This window comes from Ovis aries, chromosome 10, assembly GCF_016772045.2.
Source record: "Ovis aries strain OAR_USU_Benz2616 breed Rambouillet chromosome 10, ARS-UI_Ramb_v3.0, whole genome shotgun sequence".
NCBI classification, from domain to species: domain Eukaryota; kingdom Metazoa; phylum Chordata; class Mammalia; order Artiodactyla; family Bovidae; genus Ovis; species Ovis aries.
This window is the reverse complement of record NC_056063.1, coordinates 1,960,829-1,975,856: the sequence shown is the minus strand read 5'-3', so window position 1 is coordinate 1,975,856 and position 15,028 is coordinate 1,960,829. Positions and strand designations below refer to the sequence as shown.

Below are 15,028 nucleotides of genomic sequence, written 5' to 3'. Positions count from 1 at the left end.
CATTGGCATCAGCTGAGTCATCCCAGGCCATAAAACGACTGACATGAATCTTAAAGAAAGGCAGGTTTCCAAGTAAATATATAGTTTCATTAACATAGATTAGGAGAACAATGTATGAGTAAAAGATACTAGTTTGTTGAGCCCTTATGGGTTCTGAGTCTTAAGCAGAACTGATGTGAAGAAAGACAGAGTCTAGGGTAAATACATAGTTCATTAGCATAGCTTAAGAAAAACATTTCCATAAGAAAAATGCATTGGTTAGCTCAAGGTTTGAGAAAAGTCAAGTTCACATGGAACTGGGTGTGGTCATGGCAAGACAGAATTTTAAGAGAAACCTCCTTTTAAATTTGTATAGAGAAGGGAAAAATATCTGACACTTGTAGCTTGTTTCCTCCTGCCTCTTAAAAGAGAGATTAAAAAAAGTGTAACACTTGCAGCCTATTTCCTCCGTTTGGAGACCCCTGGCTTTCCTGCCTGTTACCCTCTCATTACTTTAGCCACCTGTTGCAAAGAGCCAGCTCATTTGAAAAGACCCTGGGAAAGATTGAAGGCAAGAGGGAAACAGTGGATGAGTTGTTTGGATGATATCATTGACTCAGTGGACGTGAATCTGAGCAAACTCTGGGAGATAGTGAAGGACAGGGAAGCCTGGTGTGCTGCAGTCCATGGGGTTGCAAAGAGCTGGACATGACCGAGCAACTGAACAACAGCGATATGGTATTTGTTTTTCTGACTTCCCTCTATTCCATACTCTAGTTTCATCTATCTTGCTGGTACTGAATCAAATGTGTTCATTTCTATGGCTGAATGAAATTCCATTGTATGTTATGTACCACAACTTCCTTATCCTTTCATCTTTCAGTGAACATCTAGGACATGCTTGCATGTCCTAGTTATACAGCCACTATTTGGAACCATATGAAGATTCCTTAAAAAGCTATTAGTAGGAATAAAACTTTCATGGAACCCAGTAATCCTACTACTGAGACAAACATAATTGAAGAATACACATGTACCCCAATGTTCATTGCAGTACTATTTCCAGTTGATAAAAGGAGTTTTTATTTTATCCAAATGCCAATATAGAGCCCATGAGAATAACAAGTTTGGTGCTTTCAGAAAAATAACTTGTCCATTGGCAAGGTGGAAAATGGGATTGAGACTGAAGTGAGGCTACAATTGAATGCATTGTAAGAAATTATTCATTTTCATTAGATTTTTATTTGTACCTGGTCTCTGATAAGTGGTAGGGATACAACATTTATTAAATGTTTCAAATTTAGAAAATTCAGGGAAATAAATGGATTATGTAGCTCTTACCCCAAATCAACTTACTATTAGTTTGTGAGACCAAAGAAGACCCAAACATAAAACATCATAGGAATAATTATTAATAAGAATATTATTATCTATGTAGTGTAAACTTTTTTATCATTTAGTCTAAATGATGTCCTTTTTATCACCTATTTAGTGTAAGCAACACTGAACAAAATACAAAGTCTTAGCAGGAGGTATTCTGAATACAATAATCATATATGATCTGGCATTTTTGTAATCCATAATAACATTATAGTCTTTATTTCAAAGATTTATTTCCGAAATGAAACTACCTAGTTGTTTTGAATGGCTGAGAAATCCTTGAAACAGACAAACTTGAAAATACAGCTTGGTTTGTTGTTCCAGTGTTTTAAATGTTTGACCGGAGAAACTTACCCTTTCTGTAGATGCGCTTCTTCCCTTAAATTCTTTCTTTGGTGATGTTGACAACATATCAGAGGAGACTGATGATGATGCACATGAGCACAAACAGCTGGACAATAAATTGATACATAAATGGACTAAAGATTCTCATACTCGTAGATGTCTCATACAGGCATACCTGGAAGATATTTCAGGTTTGGTTCCAGACCACCACAAGAAAGTGAATATCACAGTAAAACAAGTCGCACAAAATTATTTGGTTTCTCAATGCATTTAAAAGTGATGCTTATCCTATACTACAGTCTGTTAAGTGTGCAATAGTATTATGTCTGGAAAAGTACATACTTTTATTAAAAATACTTAATTGTTAAAAAATGCTAACCATCATATCAGCCTTCAGTAAGTTATAGTGTAACATTAAAGATCATGGATCACACATCACTATAACAAATATAATACTAATGAAAAAGTTCAAAATAGTGCCTGAATTTCCAAAGTGTGGCACAGAGAATTTTGTTGTTGTTCAATCACTCAGTCGTGTCCAACTCTTTTCGACTCTGTAGACTGCAGCATGCCAGGCTTCCCTGTCCTTCACTATCTCCCAGAGTTTGCTCAGACTCATGTCCGTTGAATTGATGGTGCCATCTAACCTTCTCTTCCTCCGTTGCCCACTTCTCTTCCTGCCCTCAGTCTTTCCCAGGGTCTTTTCTAATGAGTCAGCTCTTTGTATCAGGTGACCAAAGAATTGGAGCTTCAGCTTCAGCCTCAGTCCTTCCAATGAATATTCAGGGTTGGTTTCCTTTAGGATTGACTGGTTTGATCTCTTTGCAGTCCAAGGGACTCTCAAGAGTCTTCTCCAACACCACAGTTCAAAAGCATCAATTCTTCGGCACTCAGCCTCCTTTGTCATCTAACTCTCACAGCCATATATGACTACCAGAAAAACCATAGCTTTGAGTATACAGACCTTTGTCAACACAGAGAATGGAAGTAAGCAAATGCTGGTACCAGTTCAGTTCAGTTCAGTTAAGTCGCTCAGTCGTATCCGAGTCTTTGCGACCCTATGAATTGCAGCATGCCAGGCCTCCCTGTCCATCACCAACTCCTGGAGTTCACTCAGACTCATGTCTGTCGAGTCAGTGATGCCATCCAGCCATCTCATCCTCTGTCGTCTCCTTCTCCTCCTGCCCCCAGTCCCTCCCAGCACCAGAGTCTTTTCCAATGAGTCAACTCTTCGCATGAGATGGCCAAAGTATTGGAGTTTCAGCTTTAGCATCAGCCCTTCCAAAGAACACCCAGGACTGATCTCCTTCAGAATGGACTGGTTGGATCTCCTTGCAGTCCAAGGGACTCTCAAGAGTCTTCTCCAACACTGCTGGTACCAGTAGGCTTGCTCAATGTAGGGTTGCCACAAACCTTCAGTTCTTCTTTAAAAAATGAAAAATCTGCAAAGTGCAGTGAAACGAAGTATGCCTGTATTCTCTTGGCTGTGTCTTCACATAATCCCATTACAATAAAGGTGGCAGGATTAATATGTGTGGTCATCCTCAGGTCTCCTTCAGAGATCTTTCTGTTACGCCTTCTCTTGTTAACCCTCATACTGTTGGTATGTTCCTGGAGGAGTTGAGGCTCATAATAAAGCAAACAGTTGAAGCAAACTACTGAATTGCTTTTCTGTTTATGATTTCATATTTCTTTTTAACTGAAAATAAAGCTCAGAATAAATTTCTACTTTTGTAAAATTGAATCTCCACTTTGGGTTTCCTTCAAAATTTGTCATTGTTCCATAAATCTTATATTGTAAAATCAACTTTTCATGATGGGAAACTCTTCACCTAAGAAAAATGTAGAAAGCTTTTCAGGATAGAGTCTACATAAATTTTATTGGTTAAATGCCTTATGGAAGGCTAATGGGAAGAATTATGAGCTTTTTATTTTATTCACATTCATATCATCAGTATCATTATTTGGGTCTGTTACAGACCTAAGTTGATTATAAGTAATCATGATTCAGTGATGTGTATGTTTGTTTGTTTATCTGTATTTCAATGTTTGTTTTTAATTTAGTTGAGTCACCAAACCTCTCCTGCATCTGTGTTTTGTGTCATTTAAGCTCTCTGAGGATTTTGTTTATTGGGCATCCCTGGAAGCTGTGTTTAATTTAATAAGCCCAGGCCTGAGTGCACTTGTCATGTCATATCAAATTCTGTGTAATATGTTAGGTTTGTTGGGAAAAAATAATACATCCTCTAAGAATGTGTTTCTGAAAGATTTAATGCAGGTAAGTAACGCATTTACTTTCACATTGTATTATATAATTTTCTGTAAAAGAATAAAGTCCTTTATTCTGACTTTTAAAAATTTACATCAGATGTACAGTTATGCATTGGAGATGATGTGAGTTTGGTTCAAGCCACTAGAATAAAGCAAGTCACATTTTTTTTTTTTTAATCCTAGGGCATGTAAAAGTTATGTGTACCTTATACAGTGGTCTATTAAGTATTCAATCAGTTCAGTTCAGTTCAGTTTCTCAGTCGTGTCTGATTCTCTGTGACCACCTGAACCACAGCACACCAGGCCTCACTGTCCATCACCAACTCCAGGAGTCTACCCAAACCCATGTCGATCGAGTCAGTGATGCCATCCAACCATCTCATCCTCTGTTGTCCCCTTCTCCTCCTGCCCTCAATCTTTGCCAGCATTAGGGTCTTTTCTAATGAGTCAGCCCTTCGCATCAGGTGGCCAAAATACTGGAGTTTTAGCCTCAACATCAGTCTTCCCAGTGAACACCCAGGACTGGTCTCCTTTAAGATGGACTGGATGGATCTCCTTGCAGTCCAAGGGACTGTCAAGAGCAAGAGAGTTCCAGACAAACATCTATTTCTGCTTTATTGACTATGCCATAGCCTTTGACTGTGTGGATCACAGTAAACTGGAAAATGGTGAGAGATGGGAATACCAGACCACCTGACCTGCCTCTTGAGAAACCTATATGCAGGTCAGGAAGGAACAGTGAGAACTGGACATGGAACAACAGACTGGTTCCAAATAGGAAAAGGAGTATGTCAGGGCTGTATATTGTCACCCTGCTTATTTAACTTATATGCAGAGTACATCATGAGAAATGCTGGACTGGAAGAAACACAAGCTGGAATCAGGATTGCTGGGAGAAATATCAATAACCTCAGATAGGCAGATGACACCACCCTCACAGCAGAAAGTGAAAAAGAGCTGAAGAGCCTCTTGATGAAAGTGAAAGAGGAGAGCAAAAAAGTTGGCTTAAAGCTCAACATTCAGAAAACTAAGATCATGGTATCTGGTCCCATCATTTCATGGCAGATAGCTGGGGAAACAGTGGATACAATGGCTGACTTTATTTTTTGGTTTCCAGAATCACTGCAGATGGTGACTGCAGCTATGAAAATAAAAGATGCTTACTCCTTGGAAGGAAAATTATGACCAACCTAGACAGCATATTAAAAAGCAGAGTCATTACTTTGCCAACAAAGGTCCATCTATTCAAGGCTATAGTTTTTCCAGTGATCATGTATGGATGTGAGAGAAGTATGCAATAATACTGTCTAAAAAACAATGTATATACCCACCTTAATTAAAAGTTGCCTTATTAGTCAAAAGCGCTAAGCATCATCTAGCAATTCAGAGTTGTCACAGATCTTTAATTTGTAATAAATGCATATTGGCAAAGTACAAGGAAGCAAAATACAGTAAAATAAGTAGTGCCTGTAGCTGTTCATCACATGTGCTTTTCCTAGAGATTTTCCCGTATCAACTTTTTTTTGTGCCTTTTGAGTCAAAGGTAATTCTACCTGACATTATTGTCAATATTATGAAAAAAATGAGGTTAGATTCCACTGTTATATGAGAGTAATCACTGAAATGTCTGTGACTTCTAACAGTTTGATATCAAGTTGGTAATATTAAGTTGATCAATTTGTGATAGGCTTGTATTCGGAAAGGCTTTTATATATAGGCTTTAAAATTTTTTTTGGTTTTTGTAGACTAGATATAGTCTTGGCCAGATTATCAGGCCAGCTCTCTACTTTACATACTTTAAGTTTATCAATATACTACTTCAGTAGTATATAATCACCATTTACAGTAATGCCCACTGAAAATATGGACACTAGAAATATGTATTTTAAGTGTCAGCTTGGGACAGAAAAAGTAGGTGTTATTCTTTCTTTTATCATGGAAGATATCTAGCTTGGCCAGAAATAGAGGGAAGGGATGCCTTAAGATAATAACTTTACTGTTTTAACTTTCTACATCTTAAATTAGACCAAATAAACCTTAATTTTTCTGAATAAGGAACAAGGGACATTGTGAGAAAAGTGGACAGGGTAACTTTCTTAAATTTATACGCCCCTGTTTCCTTGTTTATGTAGCTTATTTTGCAAGTTAAATATGTGTTACAAGTTTTATTTGTGTTTCTCCATATTTTTTGTAAAGAAGCATGATTGTCTGAGTCTCAGTCCTTTAGGCTTACTGGTATAATTTGAGAAGAATACCTCATAGCTAGTTGCATCTACTTTCAAGCTTGCCTTTCTACTTTCAAGCTTGCCTTTCTACTTTCAAGCTTGCCGCCTGTTGCTTTCTTATAAGAGTTACTGAAGGCCGTAAGAAGTAACCCACACCTTTCATCACCCTGGCATTTTCATACCAAATCCTCTGAATCATTGGCCTCATTAGTTAGGTACTCCAGTTCCAAGATGATAGACTGTAGTTTAGCCATTCAATGAGGAGTGAGTGCCAACTTCTTTTAGGGGATGCAATGACTTTCACTACCCTGTACCCTTCCTTTGCTAAACAAGTTTTACATTTTAGGTTCTGTCACTTGTATCACTTTTTCCTGGCACTAATTTCTAAGTTGGGGCTTCCTAGGTGGCTCATTGGTAAAGAATCCACCTGTCAAAGCAGGAGACGTGGGTTTGATCCCTGGGTCAGGAAGAACTGCTGGAGAAGGAGATGGCAACCCACTCCAGTATTCTTGCCTGGAAAATTCCATGGACAGAGACAGCCTGGCAGGCTATGGTCCTACAGTCTATGGGGTCGCGAAAGTGTCGGACATGACTTAGCGACTAAACAATTTCTAAGCTAGTTTGCTTTAAGCTGTGAGCCACAGAAATCCAAATAATAAAAAGGTAATATATTGGCTCATATAACTAGAAAGTCTTTCCATGTATTTGAATTTTGTGTTGACAAACTATGTCATGTGGTAGCAAAGACTGGCCCACAAAGCACCAAGTATAGCCTATGGCCAACATATATAAGGATGAATAAGAGGGCATAATGACACGTATAGATACACAGGTGAAAAAGCTCATCTTAATTTTGCAAGCATATGTTTTTTCTTTTTGGAAAAAGATAAATAGCTTTCATCATATAATTATTGATTCACCAAGCTCAACTGAGTTCCACTGGTAATTTTGGCATTGGTGTGTATGAAGCGGCTGGAACAGGAGTACAGAGAGACTTGGATAAAAGAGCACTACAGTTGTTGGTGTCAAATCTCCATTCATAATATGAAAAGGTAATTAAAAAATATATCTCAGAAACAATCAAATGGTCCTTAGACCTGGAAGATCTGGCAGAAAAAGACCTGCTGTCTTCTAATGTCTATATCTGCCACCTTCTTAGGACAGCTAAGACATCTTAATTGATTCTGGATTATATATATAAAAGGAGGCAGTAGTTCCCATCATTCAAAGCAGAGTTCTGTTACCAAAATAAGAGAGTTGAAAAGATTGTGCGGCAAATATGTACAACTGATTCTACCACTAGCTTAACTGACAGCTCTTGTATTTGCTAGTTGTATGTCTTTGGGCAAGTTATATAATCTCTCAAATCTTTATTTCTTTATTGGGAAATGGGAAAACAGTAGCACCACCTCAGTTTGCAGTTACTGGGAAGGTCAGGTTAGATTGTGCCTGCCAGGTGCTAAGCACGGTGTTTGGCACACACAGGCCTCCGCATAACGGTCACTGTGCCACACCACTACCACTGTCACCAGCATGATCAGCATTTTTTAAAATTTATTAATTTTTTAAATGAAGAATAATTGCTTTACAGAATTGTATTGTTTTCTGTCAACACATTATCATCATTTTGATTAACAGTAGTAGCAACAGCATCCTCCACTCACTGTCTCTTCATCTCCTCCCTTATCCTACTTTGGGCCCTCTTCCGTTCTCCACTGACTCTTTGCAGACTCTTTGCAGAACTTATCATCTCATCTTCCGTATAGCAAACAGTGATCTTTCAGAACACAAATTTGATCCCATTACCCTCTTGCTTAAAATACTCCATTGAGTCTTCTTATTGATAGAATAAAATTCAGACTATAATACATATACTGTTTTTGTGCAGTTCCAGTTCTTTATTTTCTGTGGATTTTGTGAGAATTTATCTTGGCATTTATCTTGGTTAATGTAATGCATAATTTCAAATTCTACATAATATTCAAATGTAAATAATTAGATAGCAGATATAATATTAATGGACGATGGTAAATGCACATGGAGTTTCAGTCTTCTAATGGTTGGTAGGTGTCTTTTTGTTTTATTTTCATGTAATCAAGTTTCAATTCAGTTTAAATAGTTTGACTTAATACATTTATAGCTTGAATTTTGATGACTTAAAAGTAGGGATACAGGAAGGAAATGTGATAGAATGGTAATAGTTGGGAAGTCAGGAAACTAGATCATGAAGAGAGAGAATATATTTGTGTTAGGCTGGATGTTCTTGTACAGGATTTCCTCAAGAAACAATTGCCCATATTATGTATGTTTACATCTGATTGCATCAAACAACATTCCTCCTCATTTCCCTGTGCAATTGATTGATTAAAATTGATGGTGGAATGCTTCTTTGGAACCCAGGAATGAAGGGTTGCTATGTGAATAGTAATAAGCTATTAGCAAAATGTGTCATTTTCCACACACTACTTTTCACTTTCTCTCTGACCCTAGCCACCAGTATGACTTTCCCAGTCCTTGACTTTTTCTGATAGTGCTTTACCGTTAACTTGAATTAATTGTTTCTAATTCTGTCATGTGGACTTGTTACCTTAACAGTGAATACTCTATACTCGTGATCCTGTAGTCTGTAGTTCTTGTGTCTGATCTCATATAAGTACAGATGAGTTTTATTCAGAAGGTCTTTTAGCAGTTTGTCAAAGCCTCAACATTTCTTACTGCTTAAACAAGTGACAGTCAACAGTTGATTGGAAATTAAAGCTAGAACCAATAACTGAAACAAAAATCCTGGTCATTGGTTGGAGTTCTTTGAAATGCTCTGGTCTCTGTTGTCATCTGACATTATGGTCCCTAGATTTGCAAGCATTCTGACAGCATAGCATCTGACATTATCCTTTTGTCAGGGCAGGAAACCAGGAAGTTTAGGGTGTTAGATAACTGCCAGGTGGGAAGTGAAAATATTCCACAGTGCTGCACAGGTAAGATCTTGCTTATTAAATTAAAGTTAGTAGTTATTTGAATTTAATAATTAATAGTATATAGAAATTTACATATGGATTTAAGGATAACTTCAGTGAAAAATTTTAAAGATAATATATAAAAAGTTGGTGAAAATTGGCTTACCATAAATTTGAAATACATTTTATATTTTTTAAAAATCAAGGAGATATGCTAAACAGGCAATTGAAGTTAGAGATCAAATGGAGAGGGAAGAGCCAATGAAAGAAGCTGAGAAAACAGCTGCCAAAAAAGCAGGAGGAATAGAAGCAGAGAGAAGGATGTGAAGTGTCCATTGGTTTACACGGCATTAATAGTGCGTGTGCTGGTGAATGTTTAACAGCTGACCCTGGAGAAGAGGTGGGAGGCAAGGGAGTGATGCTCTACTTTTTAACTTTTCCTGATTTCCGTGGTATAAATATACCACTATGGCTAATTTCAAATTATCAGCAGCTACTTTCAAGTTAATTTCAGTTTGCAACCAGATTTCAGATTTTTTGAAAATTTGATAATCAGTTTTTATGCAGTATTCAGACTGGCTCCAACACATCACTGATTGGAGATCTTGGCAAAAATAGTGTCAGCGAAGTAGTAGGGTTAGAAGAAAGCTAAAGGATGTCCTATAGATAAATGATCTATGTATATTAAAATGATTATTTTGAAGGATGAGGTAAAAAAGAACATTTAATATAGCATGAAAAAGTTACACTTTAAGCTTGGAGTGATGAACAATATCTCTTCCTATCACATAATATTTTTAAAAGACTACATTTAGTTTTTACTATATGGAGGACATTATCATTTAATAACCACTTGTGTTTATATGTACCTGCTAAGAATGAGATATAGTTCTTTATTTTAACCTTTGTTATCAAAGTCAGGATTCATATAGAATAAATTTATAGAGGAAGTAATTTTTTACAAGAGAAACAAAAGCATATAAATTTTGAGCTGATAGATAAACTTTTATAGCCAGAGAGTTTTGTCATCATTACAGAATATCTAAAGATATTTTAGATATTTAGAGTATCTAAAGATATTTAGATAAAAATATGTAAAGATATTTAACACAAAGGCCGTTATTTGTATAATTGGGGAAATTAGTTGAAATTTTTGATGTGAAAAAAATGTAATTTGGTCTGTATGCTGCTGCTGCTGCTGCTAAGTCGCTTCAGTCATGTCCTACTCTGTGCGACCCCACAGACGGCAGTCCACCAGGCTTCCCCATCCCTGGGATTCTCCAGGCAAGAACACTGGAGTGGGTTGCCATTTCCTTCTCCAAATTTGGTCTGTATATAGACATAGAAGTATTAGGAAGTGTTATGCTTCTGTTTTAATGTGAATTCATGTACTGATCAGTCAATACCATCTTTTTGTAACAAATATCTTTGATGATTTCTTTTTATTTTGCTTTATTTGTTGAAAGATTCAGTTCAGTTCAGTTCAGTTGCTCATTTGTGTCCAACTCTTTGCAACCCCATGAATCGCAGCACGCCAGGCCTCCCTGTCCATCACCAACTCCCGGAGATCACTCAGACTCATGTCCATCGAGTCCGTGATGCCATCAGCCATCTCATCCTCTGTCGTCCTTTTTTCCTCCTGCCTCCAATCCCTCCCAGCATCAGGGTCTTTTCCAATGAGTCAGCTCTTCACATGAGGTGGCCAAAGTACTGGAGTTTCAGCTTTAGCATCATTTCCTCCAAAGAAATCCCAGGGCTGATCTCCTTCAGAATGGACTGGTTGGATCTCCTTGCAGTCCAAGGGACTCTCAAGAGTCTTCTCCAACACCACAGTTCAAAAGCATCAGTTCTTCAGCGCTCAGCTCTTTTCACAGTCCAACTCTCACATCCATACATGACCACAGGAAAAACCATAGCCTTGACTAGACGGACCTTTGTTGGCAAAGTAATGTCTCTGCTTTTGAATATGCTGTCTAGGTTGATCATAACTTTTCTTCCAAGGAGTAAAAGTCTTTTAATTTCATGGTTGCAGTGATTTTGGAGCCCAAAAAAATAAAGTCTGACACTGTTTCCACTGTTTCCCCATCTATTTCCCGTGAAGTGATGGTACCAGATGCCATGATCTTTGTTTTCTGAATGTTGAGCTTTAAGCCAACTTTTTCACTCTCTACTTTTACTTTCATCAAGAGACTTTTTAGTTCCTCTTCACTTTCTGCCATAAGAGTGGTGTCATCTGCATATCTGAGGTTATTGATGTTGAAATATTACTCAGCAGTAATTTTAACTACTCTACTTGAATTAATATATACGTTAGTTGGTAATCTGTTTTACCATAGTACTATGACATTTTAAAAATAATATCTAGCTGATAAATAGGTATTCCTTTTGTTTTACATTAATGGAAAGAGGTTATTAGTTTCAGGTCAGAATTTTGGCATTCCTGGTATCCAAATTTATATTTTTAGTTCATCAGAGATTGTGAAAGAACTTTTGTGACTTCTGTATCATACCAGGAATGAACAGATGTAGGTGATGAAATTGTAGCTAACAATTGTACTCTGCTTTGTTTCTCTAGGCAGGCAGCTTGCATAGGGAGAAAATTATGGTCTTTTTCATCAGTTAGACTTGAGTTCAGCTCTGGTGCTTCTGTTTTCTAGCTGTTAACTCAGCTTTTTGTTAATTCACTTATAAAATGGGGATAATAATATTGCCTTTCAAGGTAGTTGGGAGAATTATATGAAGTAGTATAGTTAAAAGACCTTTAAGTAGAGTCAGGTACATAGTGAAATATTAATTAAGCCATTTCTTTAAATAGGTGTCTCAGAATAAAATGAAGGCTCATCTTGGGAAACAAAATGTACCTGTTTTTCTACTATAAAAAGCAGGTACAGCTGCAACTGGAGAATGAATACTCTGCAAAGAAGTCTTAATATTTTAATTATATTTTTAATTTAATTTTAATTTAATATTTTAATTAAATTTAATAATCTAATTATAAAGCACATTCTAAAGTACAAACCCAAATAAGTTATGACAATTAATAAATTCATTCTTAATGATCCATGCATTTCAGAATATGGGCCTGTAAAACATTGTAATCAATTATTTTGTGAACTTGCATTTTTAAACTCATGAGCTGATTTAAGAGGAACATTTTATTACAAGTCAAATGAAACTCTTGTAGTATTTTTGATTAATTTTATCATATAAAATTTTATCACTTTGATCTTTTAGATGTTTTTATAATTTTATCTATTTTGTGATGAATTTTTGTCATTTATTTGTTAATTTTCTTTTTCCATTTTTTCTCCTGTATTTAATATATATTATTACTGATTTCTGTTTATGCTTTTCTTTCACCTTTCCCTTTCAGTTCATTAAAAAAAAGAAGAAAAAAAGCAAAACGTTTTATTCTCCTTCCTGTACAGAAAAGGGTCTCAGTGTATTTTCAGTTAGTGACTGTAGACCTGGCCTGTGTTATCAGTTACTATTTTGGTGGTTTGAAATCATCAATGCCTCCTCATTGAAGTGCAACAGAGAGCAACTAGTTTCCAACCGCTGAATTAAGACACTTTCTATTTGACTTCTGGGCTATTTTTATATTTAAAATCATCTTTCCACAATTTAGTGATTTAGTATATTCTATTATTTATTTAATAGGTTAGTTAAGTTTCAAAATATTTACTTCTGACTTCATTACTTAATTGTCTAAGATAAAATGTTTAAGGAAATACAGGAGTGATGAAACCTTTAAGGACCTTCCTTGGCTTACTGTTGTTTTATTTTGTATGAATATGAAAACTGTGTTCTTTTAAAAGCACAATTTTATCTTCTGCCTCATTGAGTTTACTTTTTTAAGAGTAGTTCTTATTTTAAAATCAGTTTTCTTTATAGATTCTTCTCTCACTGTATTGTCTCAGCATAATAATGGAAATGAAGTATATTTATTAATAGTAAAATTACTGTTTTATTCTGTAATGTACATCATCAGTTAAGTAGATCTTTACCTATTTTCTTCTTTTAGAGGAGCTGTAATCAAATTCTCCCATACCTACCAAGGCTAATTGAAACCTTCATCCTGTATGTGTATTCAGACTGCCGTTTGAGATTCAGGGTATTTAGTTATTCTCATGATGACTTAAGTTGTTCCTGATCATCATAGATTTTGGCGTCCCTACCTGGAATAATTTTGAAAAATTGATCCCTAAACACAGGAGATCTAAAAAGCTTTAACTTCACCAATATCTTAAATATCCCTGGTGGCCCAGACGGTAAAGCGTCTCCCTACAGTGTGGGAGACCTGGGTTTAATCCCTGGGTCAGGAATATCTCCTGGAGAAGGAAATGGAAACCCACTCCAGGATTCTTGGATGGGAAATCCCATGGACGGAGGAGCTTGGTAGGCTACAGTCCATGGGGTTGCAAAGAGTCAGACTTGACTGAGCTACTTCACTTCACTTCCCAAATATCTATTCAGAATTTGTTGTTAGCAAATACCTTCATATTTGACTTACTTTGGAAAGTAAAAAAATTTCTTCAATTCACCATATATTACATCTTTCTGTTAAGTAAACCTTATAACACTTGTATGTTAAGGCAGCTATAGGGACTATAGATCATGTGTATAAAGGGCTAGTATGGGATACCTAACACATAGCAGATAGTCAGCAAGAGGCAGGTGCTGCCTATATTAACAAGTGCCAAAACATGCTTACTGCTGAAAATGCTCATTTCTGTCTACTTTTCTTCTTTCTAAAGAAAAAGAAAATTAATATTGACTACAGTGATCTAAAATAAGACATTATTTTGTGTGTGTTATATTGGTAAAGCTGTTGCTGCGGCTGCTAAATTGCTTCAGTTGTATTTGACTCTGTGTGGCCCCATAGATGGCAGCCTACCAGGCTCCTCGTCCCTGGGATTCTCCAGGCAAGAACACTGGAGTGGGTTGCCATGTCCTTCTCCAACGCATGAAAGTGAAATGTGAAAATGAAGTCACTCAGTCGTGTCCAACTCTTTGCGACCCCATGGATTGGAGCCTACCAGGCTCCTCCACCCATGGGATTTTCCAGGCAAGAGTACTGGAGTGGGGTGCCAGTGCCTTCTCTGATTGGTAAAGCAGATCTTGGGAAAAAGTGATTTTGTAAAAGTATCTCTGTTGATGGTCTTGGCTAGTATTTGAGATCTTACATATTTGAAAAACCTGTTCTTTGTCACGATCATTGGGTGGTTAGGGTAAATGTAGAATTGTACTTAGAAAATAATTTTCCTTTAATTTCAAAGAGATTTAAAAGTCTATTAGATAACTTTCTAGCTTCCAGTGGCTCTGCTGAGAAGTTTCTTTTCATTTTGAGCCTTGATCTTTAGTCTTGAGTTGCTTTGTCGCTTGGGACCTTTTTAAAGATCGTCTCTTTATTTCTGCTGATCTAAACATTTTACTTGGTACCTTTTCTCCTCCAGTGGGTCTTTGGAAATGTATGGAGACAATTTAGGTAGTCACAGTGACTAGGAGTGCTAAGGGAGAATGCTTTGGCATTTAGTAGCTAGAGGTCAAATAAGTTAATTTACTTGCAGATACAGGAAGCATTCTCACCTGGAATTTAGTAGTATCCCTATTAAGAAGTATTGTGACCTTGGTAAAATGTAAGAATAATCCTAATGTTCATACTGATTATAGTGTTTGGCAAGAGAAACAAGATGTGTACACCAGGACCAGTCAACTTGATTGTAATTTGTTATAGACATGCTATGAGAAACAGTGGAGGAAGAAAGAGTAAGTGACACAGAACAAATCGAAGGAGAATAAAGATCATTATGTGAAATATAACCATCAGATTATCTGTGAGGTATATGTATATATGCCATGTTACTGATTTGA

At 36.6% G+C, this 15,028-nt stretch overlaps 1 protein-coding gene across 5 annotated transcripts in view; it reads left to right on the top strand.

Moving 5' to 3' along the window:
• The window catches only part of TDRD3 (tudor domain containing 3), a 230,561-nt gene that overhangs the window by 148,995 nt on the left and 66,538 nt on the right, over positions 1-15,028 (top strand). The gene's annotated exons all lie outside the window — the stretch shown is intronic.